This window comes from Stegodyphus dumicola, chromosome 9, assembly GCF_044657685.1.
Source record: "Stegodyphus dumicola isolate Sdum_Otavi_A_Nest chromosome 9, ASM4465768v1".
In the NCBI taxonomy this organism is placed as follows: Eukaryota; Metazoa; Arthropoda; class Arachnida; order Araneae; family Eresidae; genus Stegodyphus; species Stegodyphus dumicola.
The window spans coordinates 19,998,127-20,013,957 of record NC_140776.1 but is presented as its reverse complement, the minus strand read 5'-3'; the positions used below and the strand labels follow the sequence as shown (position 1 = coordinate 20,013,957).

Sequence of the window (15,831 nt, the reverse complement as noted above, 5' to 3'; positions counted from 1 at the left end):
CAGAGCAACAGGACCTTATTTTAAATTAAAAGCAGAGACATTATTTGTCAAGAGTCTATGTTTTTTTTTATTGCTAATTTTACATAAATTGAGTTTAAAAGGACGATAATTTAAAAAGGAAAAAAAAATGTCAAAATTAGGAAGAATTTGAGCTTTGAGATAAATTATTTTTTCATTTCACAATTTTTAAAGACATGCGCTTGTATGAAAATATTTTATTAGTAATCGTTGCTTGGGTTTTATCAAAAATTATTTCTCCGTTTAGTCATACAGAAAATTAAATGTATTATTGATAATATCAATAAAGTAGCGTATGACATTTGGAGTCCTTTTCACAAGTACTGAAATTTCAGTATTGATTGCAAATTTTCTCTGTCCTTTCGGCATGCCTTTATGGTGTAACGGTTAGAATACGCGGCGCGTATTCGAGTTCCGGCGAAGGCATTGCTCATTTTTCATATCTCCTGCTTCGAAATAACCTAATGCCTCTACAGTGGCGCCCGAACTAAACAAAGTGGTGGATGATGATTCTCCACCACCAGGATTTCGCGAAAAGGTCTCCTTATCCCCAATCGCTCTTTAAAAGGGGGAGTATATAAGGCATTTTTCTCCCTCCTTTCGGCATGCCTTCGTGGTGTAACGGTTAACACACTCGGCGCGTATTCGAGAGATCCAGGTTCGAGTCCCGGCGAATAATTAGCCAATAATTATAAAAAGTGATAATTTTGTTTTATTGGATATTGATTTAATTTTATAAATAATTCTGCGTAATATCTTTATATCCAATATTCATAAACAAGTAATTATATATAGTATAAGCAACATTTATCACGCATTTTATTTCTACTTCACAGCTGAATGGCCAGTGGCGAATCAGCTGCCTTAGACAGATGGCTATCATGTACAAATGGTTTGTTTTGGCTTGATAGAATACACTAGCCTATCTGCCTAAGGGAAGAGATGCCTTCGTGGAGGATTTTTAAGGAAAATTGGCTCAGATACACAAGTTAGCCATTAAGCCAATCCGTTTGCAAGAATCGAACCCTAGTCGGAACTACCAGTGTTCAGTGATTTTACCACTCTGCCGATGGTAAGCTTCACCACAGTCGAATAATGTAGCCTAACCGAATACAACTAATAATAAATAACCTAAACTAACCGAATACACTATCGTCATATTTTTTCCACTAAACTACCATCACTTGTGATACGGTGTTACCATGAGCAACAATATGCTCATAAATTTTGCGGAAATATCTTTTCACGTTCTGTAAAGAATCATTAAGATCGTTTTTCCATCCGTAAAGGTTTAGTTATGAAATCCAGTAAACGAATAGAATTTTACATTTATAAAAATTCTGCACGTGGTCTTTTATTCAATCAAGTATATAAATGCGCGGAATTTAATGTTATATGAGTTTGTTCGTCACGATCATACCTAGTAAAATTTTCGTTTAATATAATTTTTTTTAATTCCTAATTTTGAATACATTAAATTTATACTTCTTATATTACTTCTAATCTTCTTCTTATATATTATAGTATGTACTACTTATATATTTAATAACATGTGCAATGATGCTTGGAAACAATGAAGTATACTACAAGAGGAAAGAAATCTAAAAGTATTTTATTTGGTACGAAAAAAAAAATCATACTTCTTTATTCCAGAAGAAATATTTCTGCTTTTATAAATTTCGTAAGAAGACGATTAACATATTTGCATTTTTTGATAATGTTAGAAAGATACAGAGCTCCGAGCAAGTTTCGACGAAATGGATTTCGATCCATTAGATTGAATGTATTTCTTTCTTTTTTTTCTATTTTTAGAGACGTAAATACAATCACAGAAGTATAAAGCGAAATCATCCAAGAACGGTGACTTCAAAAAGGAGAACTCTCAAATCAAATCTTTCGTATTGAAGGTCAAAAGCAGCGGAGACATGAAAGAAAATAAACAGAAAATTGATAGTCTACATTGGTAAGATATAGTATTTATTTAAATCTCGTTTGCTAAAATATAAAATTTAACCCTAAAAAGAACTTTGAAAAGTCATTTTAAGCTGCTTAAAAACGGGTATCAAAACCCTTTTAGGAACCCAAGAATGATTTAAAGTAGGGGTCTTCACCGTGTGGCCTGCTGAATGCATTTTAGTGCTTCCCATTTGAATTTGAAGAAAAATTGAAGAATTTTAAGAAATTTTGATTTCAAGAAAAATTGCCTTGTCAGTTTTTTGTCGTAAAAAGAACGTTTTTTCTCTTATTCTTGATATTTAAAACATTTTATTGACATGCCTGATATTATCTGAGGTAAAATTTTCTGAAAATGACGAATTTTAGGCATTTTGCCTTATTTACAACGACAGCGTATTTGTGATGAAGGAATACATAGACATTATGATACATTATTTATTTGAATTGGAGTTTCTTTCGGAAGAATACTTTGACCCAGGCTACGATGCTTTTGAAAACTGCGTATAGCAAACATATAACTGCATTATTGAGAGACATTATGATACTAAGCACAGTGAGAAGTATTCTGCTTTGGAAGGTCATTTTCGAAGTGATAAGGTGAGTGAATTAAAATGAAAACAAATTTTTTTTGCAGTCTTTCTTCGCCACAGCGAACAAACAATTTGAAAATGCTGTTCGTGTTAATTAATGATAGCAAAAAATAATTGCTAAGCGTGGAAAACACTTTGCTTATTTGCAAAAGAATGTCTTCAGAGTGCAGTTGATGTGCTTTGTCCATTACAGGCTCAAGTCATATCGAATATTAGCTTGTCTGGTGTGCCAGTAGCGAGGCGCATAGAGGATCTCGCAACAGATATACTCGTATTCAGTAAATTATATCCAAATCCAAAAAATTGAGTTTTATTCTGTAGCGATTGATGAATCAACAGATGCAAGAGATATTGAACAGATAGCCATTTTTATTCGTGGCATTGATAGAAACTTCACAATTGTAGCGGAATCAGCCAGTGTCGTTGCACTTAAGGGTACAACCCGAGGAACAGATTTGTATTCGAGTCTGACACAAACTATTGATAAATGTAATGTTGACTTTAGTAATATATCTGCTATAACCACGGATGGTGATAAATCTATGACTGGAGAGGAAATAGGACTAATAATATTACTCAAATCTTATGTGAAGGGCAGGTAGAAATAGTACTATGGTGGTTGAGAGACTTTACATTTCTTGCCAATATTACAGGTCATCTCAATGATTTGAACTACCGCTTATGGGAAAGATCTACTTGTTCATTATCTTTATTACTTTTTGAAAATGTTTGGGATAAAATTAATCCTGTGAGAAAGTGAGTGGAATAAGAAATCCACTCACTTCACTCACTTTTTTTAAGAATTCCACTCACTCCACAACTTCGGAAAGTGAGTGGAATAAGAATTCCACTCACTTTCCAAAGTTGATGGAGGGTGTAAAGAACTCTAAAACATGGAAAATAAATAATTATTTACAATGCATTTATAATTTGAAAGAGGAATTCAAAAGCAGATTTTCGTGAAAATGAAATTTTTATCAGAATGTTCTCCTCGCCATTTTCAGTGGACGTTGGAAGTGTTTCACCTGAACTTCAATTAGAATTTATAGATTTACAGCGTGACTGCCGTAAAATGCAAGTTTCTTGAAAATCCTACATTCATTTATTTGTATTCGAAGTACGTGACCGAAGACAATTATCCAGGAATGCGTAAACATACACTCTTCCATGTCTTCTATCTTTGGCATTACCTACATATGTGAACAGATCTTTAGTAAAATGAAAATCCTAAAATCGAAAACAAGAACACGGCTGACAGACAGACATTTGTAGGACATACTGCTGACAGACAGACATTTGTAGGTTACGAACTGCAACAACACAGATTAAACCGGATATTGAAAGTTTAATCAAGTAAAAACAAAGTCAAATTTCACATTAAAACTAAAATAACTACTATCTCCCGCCAGTAATGCATTTTTTTTAATTGTAAATGTATTTTGTAACATCATTCTGTACAATCATCTTTATGCTTTTTTTTTTCATAGTTAAAAAAGTTGCAAAACATTTTAATTCGATTTCCATTTTACGTTTTGGAACCAATGTATACATATATATATACAAATATGTAACACTATGTTTTCGCCTAAAATCAAATGTAGTCTTGCAAAACAAACCTTCCTCTTTTATATAAATCTTCTGACTACTTTTTTTGGGGGAGAGCCATACATGTGGCTCGCGGATATTTGTGAAATTATTGATGTGGCCGTCGGGCGTCAAAGGTTGAAGACCCCTAATTTAAAGCATAAGAAACGCATCTATTTTTTTACAGACACTACGCAGTTTAGGAGAGCCTCTTCCTTCGGTGCGTATTTTTGACATGATATTTTCTAAGGGATGTTTGTTTCCGGGAAGGGGCAAAATACACGTGATGAAGTGGGAAATAACTCAAGAAAATCACAAAAAGTAGAATGATTTCAATAAAATAAAACTTCATATTGGAAATATCGTTTTGTATCCGACCTCGTTCGGGTACCATTTTTTTAAAAATGGTTTTTATTTTAACTATAAACATATTAATTTGAAGATAAGTATATTAATTGATGAAAACAGCTTAAAACGTAAGGCTGAGTAGTTTAAATTTTGAAAAATAATGAAAAAAAGGATAATTTTTCCTTAAATTTTGCCTTTACGGCAACAACCACGGTGAAACATTTATGTATAAATATGCAGTTTTTTTAATTTGTATTTATATTTACACTTGTTTTGTATGCAGTGAAGGAAAATAATTAAGAAATATTCATATATTCTTGAGATATGTCAAAATGTATAGTATTTACTGTATATTTTCCTATTATTGCATCCAAAATCTAAAACTAAAAAGTAACAGTTCAACTTCTAATTAATATTTCTAAAATCTTCCGCTTCAGAGCATGCGTCAGATTATATGAAACATGTATAGAAAGCATAATTTTTTTATCAATAAAATTTTGAGTCATGGCTGTTACTATTGGCAATATTTACAGAAAAACCATTTTTCAGAAAACAAGTTTAAAGTTTTCATAAAACAATTTCTTAGTGAAAGAAGCATCTCTGATAATTAAAATTCGTCTGCTTTGTAACTGATAGCTTACTTTTTCTTCACACACTTTGCATTTTTTCTTTCGAACAAAGCGTAAATTTTTATTTGGGTTTTTGTAAAACTTGTGGAATGCCGCCAAGAGTCATGATTTTGCACTTTATCAAGTTTTCGAATTCCCTGCTCAGTGTAAATTCAGGATACATACCTAACCTTGAAAATGCTTCAAGCAAACCTATAAATCAATCATTAAATAACATTAAATAACACAACACTTACATTTGCTCCAAACATTAACGTTCGCAAGTTTATGAACGTTTCTTTCAAAACCATTTGCAATAAAATGCCATTAAAACGTTCCCTGATATTTTGAATTTTGCCATGCATGCACTTTTTAATAACTCTTGTTTATGTAATCAACTCCATATATGCAGGTTTAATGTTTAATCAAAATATATGTTGATATACCAGAGGTTTTAGCTGATTTTTTTTCTTCCTGATTTTTTTCCTGATTTCTGCAATCGCACATTCCAACTCATTGATTGAGGAGAGCATTGGCTTCGAAGAAGAACTACAATGGAACAAGCAGCTAGTACAACATGCTGCATCTCAATTAAGTTTCCACATTACTTCTAATTGCAATCCCTAACTCTGCAGTTTATCAATAAAAGAATCAGCCAGTTTAGCTTTTCCTTTCAATTCAGGAGCATAGTTTTTTACTTTTCGTAGTCTACTACCAATCCTTTTCTATACATGCCCAATGCATTCCAGTTTCTTGACCGAATCTTTACCAAATAAACCTTTCACAGTTAAAACCCCCTTAGAATCCCCATCCTCATAATAATCCGTGTACTTCAGCTTGCGTAATGTAACAAGTCATTCAAAAAGCGCATAACTGCTCCCATACCCGAGGCTGCTTTTTTACAATTTGCAGAACAATATGTTACGCTTTACATATGTCGTGCTGAAGATTATATTCCATTCTGTTTATTTTGCTGCAAACGATGCAAAAATGTGACATAGCTTTCAAATTAAGCACTTTGTCAAAGCTAATCGACAAAGCAGCAACACATCCATTCAACGTCGAATACCCTCTGCGCCAAACTACATACGAAATTAAGGGAAAAGACTACGGCCAGATTCTTAAAATGTATTACAAAATATCCAAACTTAGTACGAAGGTTTATAATTTACAAAATCTTGATAATAAATAAGGTTTCTTAATAGGTATATCTATTTAAACGCTCACTTCCGGCCCAGAATATTGGAACTTCCGGTTTATTCCGTTACAGAAAAATGCTTATAACTTCAGTTCTAATTAACCAATCAACAAGCAGAAACTTGTATTTGATAGCCAAAGATGTATTCTTTAAAATAATTTAATAAAGTAAAAATCGAAATTTTGGCCAGAAATCGTCTTTTGTACAAAGTCGGGTACCTTAACAAAATGTAAATAGGGATGAAATGCTTTCATTCTTCTCCTTTACTAGGTTTGAATCACAAACATTTGTATTTATTGTTAAACTTCGCTTTTCAAGACTAAAATGCTTGTCGGAATATTTTTACTTTAAAAATAAACAAAATAATAAGAAACAAATTCTGAAAGATTTCCGATTTTATATTACGAACAATGGGGCTATTATTTAACGTTTTGTGGGTTACCTTTATTTATTAAATACCGTATTCTCCGCACTTAAATCATAAAAATTCAACAGCAATATCGTAAAATAATTCAAAAATGAGCATGTCTTTAGAATTTCCGATACACAGTCTCACGAACTGAAGATAGAAATTTTTTTTTTCCGTTTAGCCACTGGTCGCTTTCAAATCCTTGAGTTGATCAAAATTTCGTTAAAGTTTCACCAAATTTGAAATAGATAATAAAACAAATTCCAAGTTCGGGCTTTCTGATCCCCATATTCTAGTGGAGGACAACTTATTGAAAATTTGATTGATGTCTCTACGTACAGTTGTTTTCTCGAAGCGCGAGAAACATGCATACATTCATGCAGATTCTTTCTTACTTAATTTCTTTAAATATAATGCGGGGCTCTAATATTTGATGGCAACAATTTGAAGAGTAAACCGACATTTCTAGTGAACCAAAGCAAATTAATAGCCCTTCTGGGTTAACGCACTTCGGGCTAATGATGATGTTAAGCTTTTTTAAACTGCATGTATGACGAAATTAGTATAAATCAGTTTATTTCTATAAATAACTGTTATCCGGCATGCGTTGCAATGGAAATTAAAGGAAAGAAAATGTTTATGTTTTAATTCAGTTCTGAAGTTTTACCTTTATGCATATTTTACGTGTGTTGATTTGCTTGTGTCACTTGATACTAAGGTTGATAATGTTTCGGGTGGTGTGTTGATACTAAGGTTGATAATGATTCGGGTGCTGCGTTCTTTTCCACCTGCGTGGCACATTCCTGGTGCTTCATAATTAAATTTGAAAGCTCTGCTATACATAATTCATTTATGTTTCCAATGACTACACATGGATGATTATTGTTATCATAATTAGTATCGCAATGGACCGGTCATCTGGATCGAGCAGCGCTTACTCGAACGTTTTCCAGTTTTGCTCTCCGTTGCTCGTCTGTTTCAGACGAACAATCTTGAGCATTGCGTGGTCGAACGTTTTCTAGCCTTGTTTTCAGTTTCTTTTCTGTTTCAGACAAACAGGCTTGAGCAGTGTGGTCTCCAACCATTTCCAGTCTTGCTTCCTGTTATTGGTCTATTTCATACAAACGGCCTTGAGCAGCACGTAATCAAATATGTTTCAGTCTTGCTTCCCATTACTCTTTTGCTTCTGAAGCTTGTGACGTCTTTTCTTTCGTGGTCGAGATGTAGATTTAGCAATCGATTTTCGTTTTCGTACCATAATTGATTTCATAGCGAAAGTATTACTTTGTGACGACTATTATAAATTCACTTTCTAAAAGCAAAAATGCGTGTGATGCTACAACACGCATGTTAATGCTTGTATTAAATATTTTATGCTTTGCTCAACGATGACACTCTTTTAAAATATTTTAATTTTGGCAGAAGCATTATATTTCCCTTAAATAGCCGAATATGTTTATTAAATTCTAGACAAATTAATATAATTGCGTTTTCACGAGTGGCAACATAATGTTTTTTACATTGCCAGGTTTTCTGATTAAATATGAAACATATATATATATATATCACGCTTTACGGAGGAGCAATGCAAAGCTTTTAAATCGCTGTGTTTTTAATTCCAAATACGTTAAGTTAGCATAAAATATATGTATATAAAGAACGCGGACTACATAGTCTGGTATTTGAGTAATCGTATGTAGACAAGGACGTTGCTTTTGTTTTGAAGGTGGAGTGTGGCAAGTTTCATAAAAATCGGAATTATACTATAGATTTGTATAAAAGAGAAACAAACATTCATTTATATTGTTTCAAATTTCGTATTTAGATAGCTAATCGTACCAGAATTAAGATTGAAATTGTTTTATTTCCCAGTGCAATGCAGAGCGAGGCAAATTTAAGTGAAAGCTATGCCGGAAAAGCAAAAAAATATAGCAGGTGCATTTAAAATTTACTAAATGTACATTTCTTTTACTTGTATTAAAATTGAATACATGCAATTGACTGCTGTGTTAGCTGTAACAGTAATTCCATCCTCTTGTTGGTTTTCAGAAATCTCGAGAAATAAAGAAATTACTAAAAATTTCTCGCGATAGACTGACAGCTATAAAAAGCCAGAGAGAAACAACTCAGCTCTGTTGCTTAGTTTCTGTTGTTGCAAGTTTGGTTCCGCACAAATTCAGCTATCTGAATGAACTTTCTATTTGCGCTGAGTTGCATTTTAACCTTTTTAGTAGTTGGAATTATACCTACTCATTTTATTGCGTGATAATGTTAACACTTGTACGAATATTTCCGAGGAAAATTGCAGTGTTCTGTTATATTTCGATTGATAAGAATACATTTTATTAACCTTTTATCGGACGTGGCCATTCAATTTATTACGAACCCATACATACACAACAGTACTGTAATGGTTATTATTGCATTGATGCTTTAGTTGTAAGTATGGCTTCCTGCCAGGGATTGTATTGTCCGGGAAGTGTAGTCCTTGGGAAGGTGGCAGTGTTACGAATTTTGTAATTAGATAGCTAAATTTAGTATAATTCTAATTAAAATTATTTTATTTCCCCGTGCAATGCAGCGTGAAAGAAATTTTAAAAGAAATCTCTGCCGGAAAAGTAAAAATACAGGAGCAGAAGCATTTAACATTGAATAAATGGATATCTGGGTAATTTGTAGTGAAATTGAATAAATGCAATTGCCTAATATGTTAGATGTAACCGCAATCCCTTCCTTCTGTTGGTTTCTAGAAATCTCGAGAAGAGGAAAATCCTAGAACTGCCTCGCGCAGTGTGTTGACAAATATTTAAAGCCGGAGAAAGATATCTCAGCTCTGTTCAGTAGCTATAGGCCAGGAGTCAATTACGATACTCAATACTCTCAGCTCTTAATTAAGATACAATAAAACACCGAACAAGTATTAATTTCGAAGTCAAACAACAAAAATCAGCGTTATCTTTTCAAATTTTTTTTTTCACAAGACTAGCAAAGAAACGTCTTCTAAGATGCTACACATTCCTACAAGAAAATAGATCTAGAGCACTCTGATTATTTAAACATCTAGTCCTTAAGCAAAATGGGAAAATAGATGAAACAATAAAAAGAGGTTCTAACTTGAGGCCTTTTTGATAATAAAAACGTTCTATATAGCAGAAATCAAAAGAAAATAGAATTTATCCCCCTCCTATCTGCAATCTTTAAAATAATATTAAATCTTTTATTCCAGATTTTGAAAGTCCATTTACAGATTTAAAGCCTAACTGGAATCGCTTACTACACCCTACGAGATCTATACTCGAGGGGCTTCGATTCTAGTGTAATCCTTACGTACCATGTTTTTAATTAAATCTTTTCCGGTCAGGCAGCACAGTATACAATCCGACCTCCGATAATACACCATATTATGCTAAAAAGTTGTGAAAAACTTTCCTTCCCGGATCGGGTTAAGACCGGTAAAGCTTTGAGCCAGTCTTTTATTCCAGTAAACAAAAAATGGGGCTCATCGAACTCGCTTCTCCCGTATTAAACGAAACTAAGCCGAAAGTATGCGACTATATAGAGACATTTCAATTGATAGAAGTTGTTGCAAAGAATCAGTTGATTGTTTCAGAGGTAGATAAGTTTACATTTCAATCATAATTTTTTAACTAATTCTTTACAAATCAATATTTAAATTTTTCTAGTTAGCACATAAAAAATTAGGAACTAAACGACTCACAGATCTTATGCGTTTATACTATACGACTCACAGATCTTACACGTATATACTATACGACTCATCCTGTTTGACCCCAGTGCCCGCCTTTTTGTTAACTTCATTAAAGATTTAATATTTAAAATTTTTAGAGTTACAATTTTAAATTTAAATTTTACACAAAACTACTTAGTTTTGAAACAAACATTTTACCATATAAGAGCTGAATGCAAATCTGAAATGTTTCAGGACATTGATTTTAAATGATCTTATCTAGTTTTACATCAGTTTATGATTATTTTTATTCGTCTGTAAGGCAAGTTTTCAGAGCATGACGTCTTTTCCAGTAAAAAACAAGAATTTTATGTACCCTAGACCTATCTGTGTTTCGAGTTGGCGCCCTATTTCCCATTTCATTTGTTTTATGACTGTTGGATTCCAGGAAAAATAGAAGATTTCGTTTTTGCTTTTTCCTCGTTAGAGAAAAAGCCACTTTGGATACAAATTTTAGTCAGCATCTTTACTGGTATCTCAAAGTAATTGTCTCTCTTTTATTATCTCCGCTGCTGGGATATAACTAGCAGCATGAAAATAGATAAAATCTTTGTATCTACTATCGGAAATGATAAGGAGTAAACAAACGTAGTTCTAGAAGCTATTTCTTGCAATGAAACCACAACCGTTTTACCAAATTTTAAAGCTAAGCACATAAATAGGCTGCTCAATGTTCTACTAAATATTGCCCTATTTATCTAAAGGAAACGCATGTAGTTCTTGAGAACTATTTACTATTTACCCACTGTTTGATAAAAATATGAAGGACGAGTGCATAAAATGAAAATAATGCTATTCTAAAAGGGTTAGCCCTCGGTAAATTCCTCGTAGTTTTATACACAGAAAAATGCAGTAAAACCTTTCCTTTAACGATTTCTTTTTTCTACTGCAGAAATTTTATATCAGAAGCGTTTACGCACAATCTTTTTAATAATGAAATAAAGTTTCTTAATAGCTACTTTTGTAACTTTACTAACAATAGTAAATAATAAGAAATATAAACTATAACAATATCTTGAAAAGTATAAATTTTAAAAATAAACAATTACCGTATTTGCCCACGTATAAGACGCACCCCTTCTTGTAAACAATTTTGCAGGATACAACTTTATTATTGATCATTATAATGAATTTGCAGTATTTTAAATGTAAAATAATAATTTAGATCCTCTTCCTGATTCCGCCAAGCTCTTCTCGGTTGGGGCTGGCCCGAAATGCCTCTCTGCAACAATAGAAATTTCATACACTTAAAAGTCACTCACAAAAACTGGAAAGTTTAAACGAACTCAACTGTTATCGTCGATGACAGCACATGCGCATTCACTGAACTCAACGTAACTAATATTCCCACACTCGGCAAGGAAACAAGAAAAAAATCACATAACTCCGAAAAGAGGAAATTTCCAGAAATGAACGTAATCAAAAACGGAATATCGATATATAAGATGTATAAGACGCGGTATCGATATATAAGACGCATCCCGTTTTTCAGACCTATTTTCACCGAGAAAAGGTGCGTCTCATACGCAGGCAAATACGGTAATTTCATTATAATTAAAGTTTTTATTTAAAAATTTACTATTATTTCAAAAAAAGTAGAGAAAATTGCAGTATAATTTTTAAAATATATTTTTAATAAATTTGGGGGCTGAAAATTGAATGTCAGGTTAATGAACCATTTTTCAGAAATTTGTGATGCAAGAAATAAATTTTACATGTGATTTCTCATTAGCTGAGTTTGTTGAAACCAACGAGGAATATTTATTTATCATCATACAATTAGACTAAAATATTTCGAAATTTTGAGAACACATTCCAGAAAATAAATATTTAAAAATATATATACAGAGATCTGATTAAGTATGAATTTTATAATTTTTACTTCATAAAAATCACAAATATAACATAAAAATAAAATTGTATAAATATTAATTACTTAGACCTGTTCCATTCCTTAAGAAACATCGGTTGGATGAAATAGTATACACTGACTTTAATTATATATCATTCATTCTAAGTAAAGTAACATAACGTAATTAATTTGATAGTTTCGTTTCCTTTTCTTAAGTGAATTTAAATGTCACTTTTTCCTGTCATATATGCATGGGGAGCCAAAGAGATGAAAAATGAGCAACCGCCTTCTCCTGGAATCGAAACACGGACCTCTGGAATGCCGGCCCAGTGTGCAGAACCACTACACCACGAAGGCACGCTAGGAAAGCAGGAGAAATACCTTATAAGTTTCTAAGCAAAAAAAAAAAAATAGCAGTTCGGTCAGCGGGCAGGAACTCAGATGTTTCGGTGCGCAAATTTGACAGTTTACTTTTGGTCCACTCGGAGAAAAAACTGAAGTTAGTGCATAAAATGAATTAATTCACTATTTTACCAAGGGTTCCAAATGTAAACAATTGGCAGCCTCGTTAGGCTTAGTGCAAATTAAAGAACTTTTAAATTGTTCATACTTATAAAACTATTCCATACACATTAAATTAAGGAATAAAAACCTTAACCAGAATACAAGAACAAATTAGTTCAATCACTTTTCAAACAAAAAATTATTGTGGATATATGTAAATTTACATTCTTTTGGTGTGGCTGATTACAACCAAAAAGCTCGATGCAGAACTACATAGTATGGCAGTTCCACATACAAAATTTCAACATTCTGAGACTATACGCGACATACGTACATACGTATGTACGCAGAGCGTCACGAAATAAATCTCCGTTGTATCCGTTTTAAATCCCTTGTTTTTGAAAAACAGAGTCATTTATTCTGCCCTTGCGTACAGATGTCATGCAGAAACATCGTTCAAATGGATTCGAGAGCGGTCAAAATGCATATTTTCGTTGAAATATGATATCCGAAAATTTTCACGATTATAATAATTTGAATTTAGGCCCGGTGGCGCAGTGGCTAGCGCATCGCGCAGCAGTACCACAGGTCCGGGGTTCGATTCCTGGGCTTGGCAAGGAGGACTCAGCCTTTCATCCCTTGATTTCTATCACTTGTATCGATAAAATTAGTACCATGTTCGCTTGGGGACTAAACACTGGGGGTCTTGCGACAAGCTGACCGCTTGTTTAGGGCCTACGCTTACGCACCCCGAAGCCCAGGTCAAGATCGCAAATTTCGGGCACAGCAGGCCTTGGCCCATTAGGGCTGTTACGCCACTGAGGTGTTTTTTTTTTTTTTTTTTTTTTTTTTTTTTTTTAATATAATTTCTTTACTTTGTACAACGAAGTAAAAATGGTATACGCGATTATTTAATAGACCCAGGGATACGAAATAGATGCATGCAGACAAAGAACGCATGCACATAGTAGATGCATGCAGACAAAAGCCACTGCACCTCGAAACGAGTTTTTCAAAACTCGAACGACTTCTTTTTATTTTATGTTTTTTGATGAAATCGCATCAAATCAGTAATTCTCTGTCATTATATTAAGAACAATGGCACGCAGCCATTGTTGCTGATATTTCCACTGTTGCCTATATTAGCACTGTTGCCACTCAGAAAAATGAGCGCGGTAATTCAGTGCAGTTTTTTAAATTTAATGCTTCCCTTGGATACTGGATGTTTGGCGAGAGAAGGTAACGAGAAGTTAGTTCATTTATTTATTAGGATAAGTAATATTTGTATTAAAAGATATTGCTTATTTCATTGTAAATTTTTTAATATGTAATACATTTTTATTGAAATTTGTGTTCTTTTTGTTTTCCTGTTTTTGTTTTTTAATAAAGATGTTGTTCTGCAGAGTAAAATTATGTGCAGTTTTTAAATTTAGTGCTGGGTGTTCCGTTTAGGCATTTTTCCGGTACATTTAAATGTCAGACGAAGGCATTTAATTAAGATAATAAATGGTGGCGGCTAGTAATTAAAATAAAAACTCATTCCCATTATTTAGGTATCAATTGTAAATTTTTTAACAATTTTCTTTTCCAATTTTTCTGATCAATGAAGAACGAGAAAAATAAATAGGATTAGCTTATAGTTATAAGTAACGTAGACGGATATCATTATGCATTCCGTGTATTACTGAGCATAATTAAATATATTGAGATCACAATATATTAAATAATGTTTAATATGTGTTAGTAATATTCATATCACAAGTGTTCTAAGAGTAACAACTGCGGCAAAAGTTTCTAAAAATAGTCTAATTTAAAATTTTATTATGAAATAATCAGCCATACCAAATAAGTCCACATGTTATTCCAAACTAAGAGAAAAATGGTACTACAGTTTCTGACTATATATTAAAAAATAAATGTAACTAAAAAAGAAGACATATTTTTTTATAATTTCATTATAATTTGTACTGCATATTATAAATTATAGAAACTACAGCTTGCACTCGACTACGTAATAATCTAACACCAATAATTTCCAAAGCGAAGCATATTTATTCTTATTTTTAAAAAAATCTATCGTTAATAAAAATTATATTTGAAGATTAAGCGAAGTCTAATGGAATTATTATTAGTAACAACCAACATATTTTACCTTTGTTAGCTTAAAGTGTATCTTATAAACTGAGAAAATATCCTTTTTAATGGATAAAATAAGAGTACTTTATTATGTTTCTATGATCAAGCTTAAAAAATGTCATATATTTTTTCTTTGAATCATTATCACTCCCAGTCATATTAAATTGCAATGTCCTCCAAACAAAATACATTCTTATTTATTGAGGGCCAATATTTTATATTAATAATGTAAAACCTTTATGCATTCCTTTTGTTTTTGCTTAGTTAACGAAACATCTGTTCATCGCATAAGCTGGAGTTCATTATTGGGGAACATGGTTTTAACAAAGAAAAACATTTGCTCTTCTGTATTGAAGGATTTATTATCTCTTTTATGCAAATAAATGCTACTTTCTTTAAACAGACCAAAGGCAGCAATACATTTATTTGTCCATTATTTTTACGGGTTTTATCTATATGCATTTTATTTTTCATAGGTAAAATACATCTTCTAGATTTGTGATTGCCAGAGTAACAAAAATAACATCGTTTAAACAGTAAATTTTATTTTCAAGTTATAAATATTTAATGCATAAAATGTTAAGCTGCATTCATACCGTAGCAACTTGTTCGAAATTTATTTGAAAAATATGCTGCGCTGCACTGGTTGTTTGATATTTGAATTGAGTAAATTACTTTAGATGAAAATTTTTTGAAATATAGGGATTGATCTACTGAAAATGTTGAAACAGATACCATGTTTAATACGTCTATGTAATGTAAAATATATTGAGTTAACAACGGCGTATCAATTTTCAAACTTTTGCTACAAAATGTTATCGGACTATATTATTTTTCAAGAAATTAATTAACGAAAAGTCTGCATTTATGTATGTACATT

At 32.3% G+C, this 15,831-nt stretch overlaps 1 protein-coding gene across 3 annotated transcripts in view; it reads right to left on the bottom strand.

Moving 5' to 3' along the window:
* Positions 1-15,831, bottom strand: part of LOC118192022 (cell adhesion molecule Dscam1-like) — a 1,213,535-nt gene that overhangs the window by 654,333 nt on the left and 543,371 nt on the right. The gene's annotated exons all lie outside the window — the stretch shown is intronic.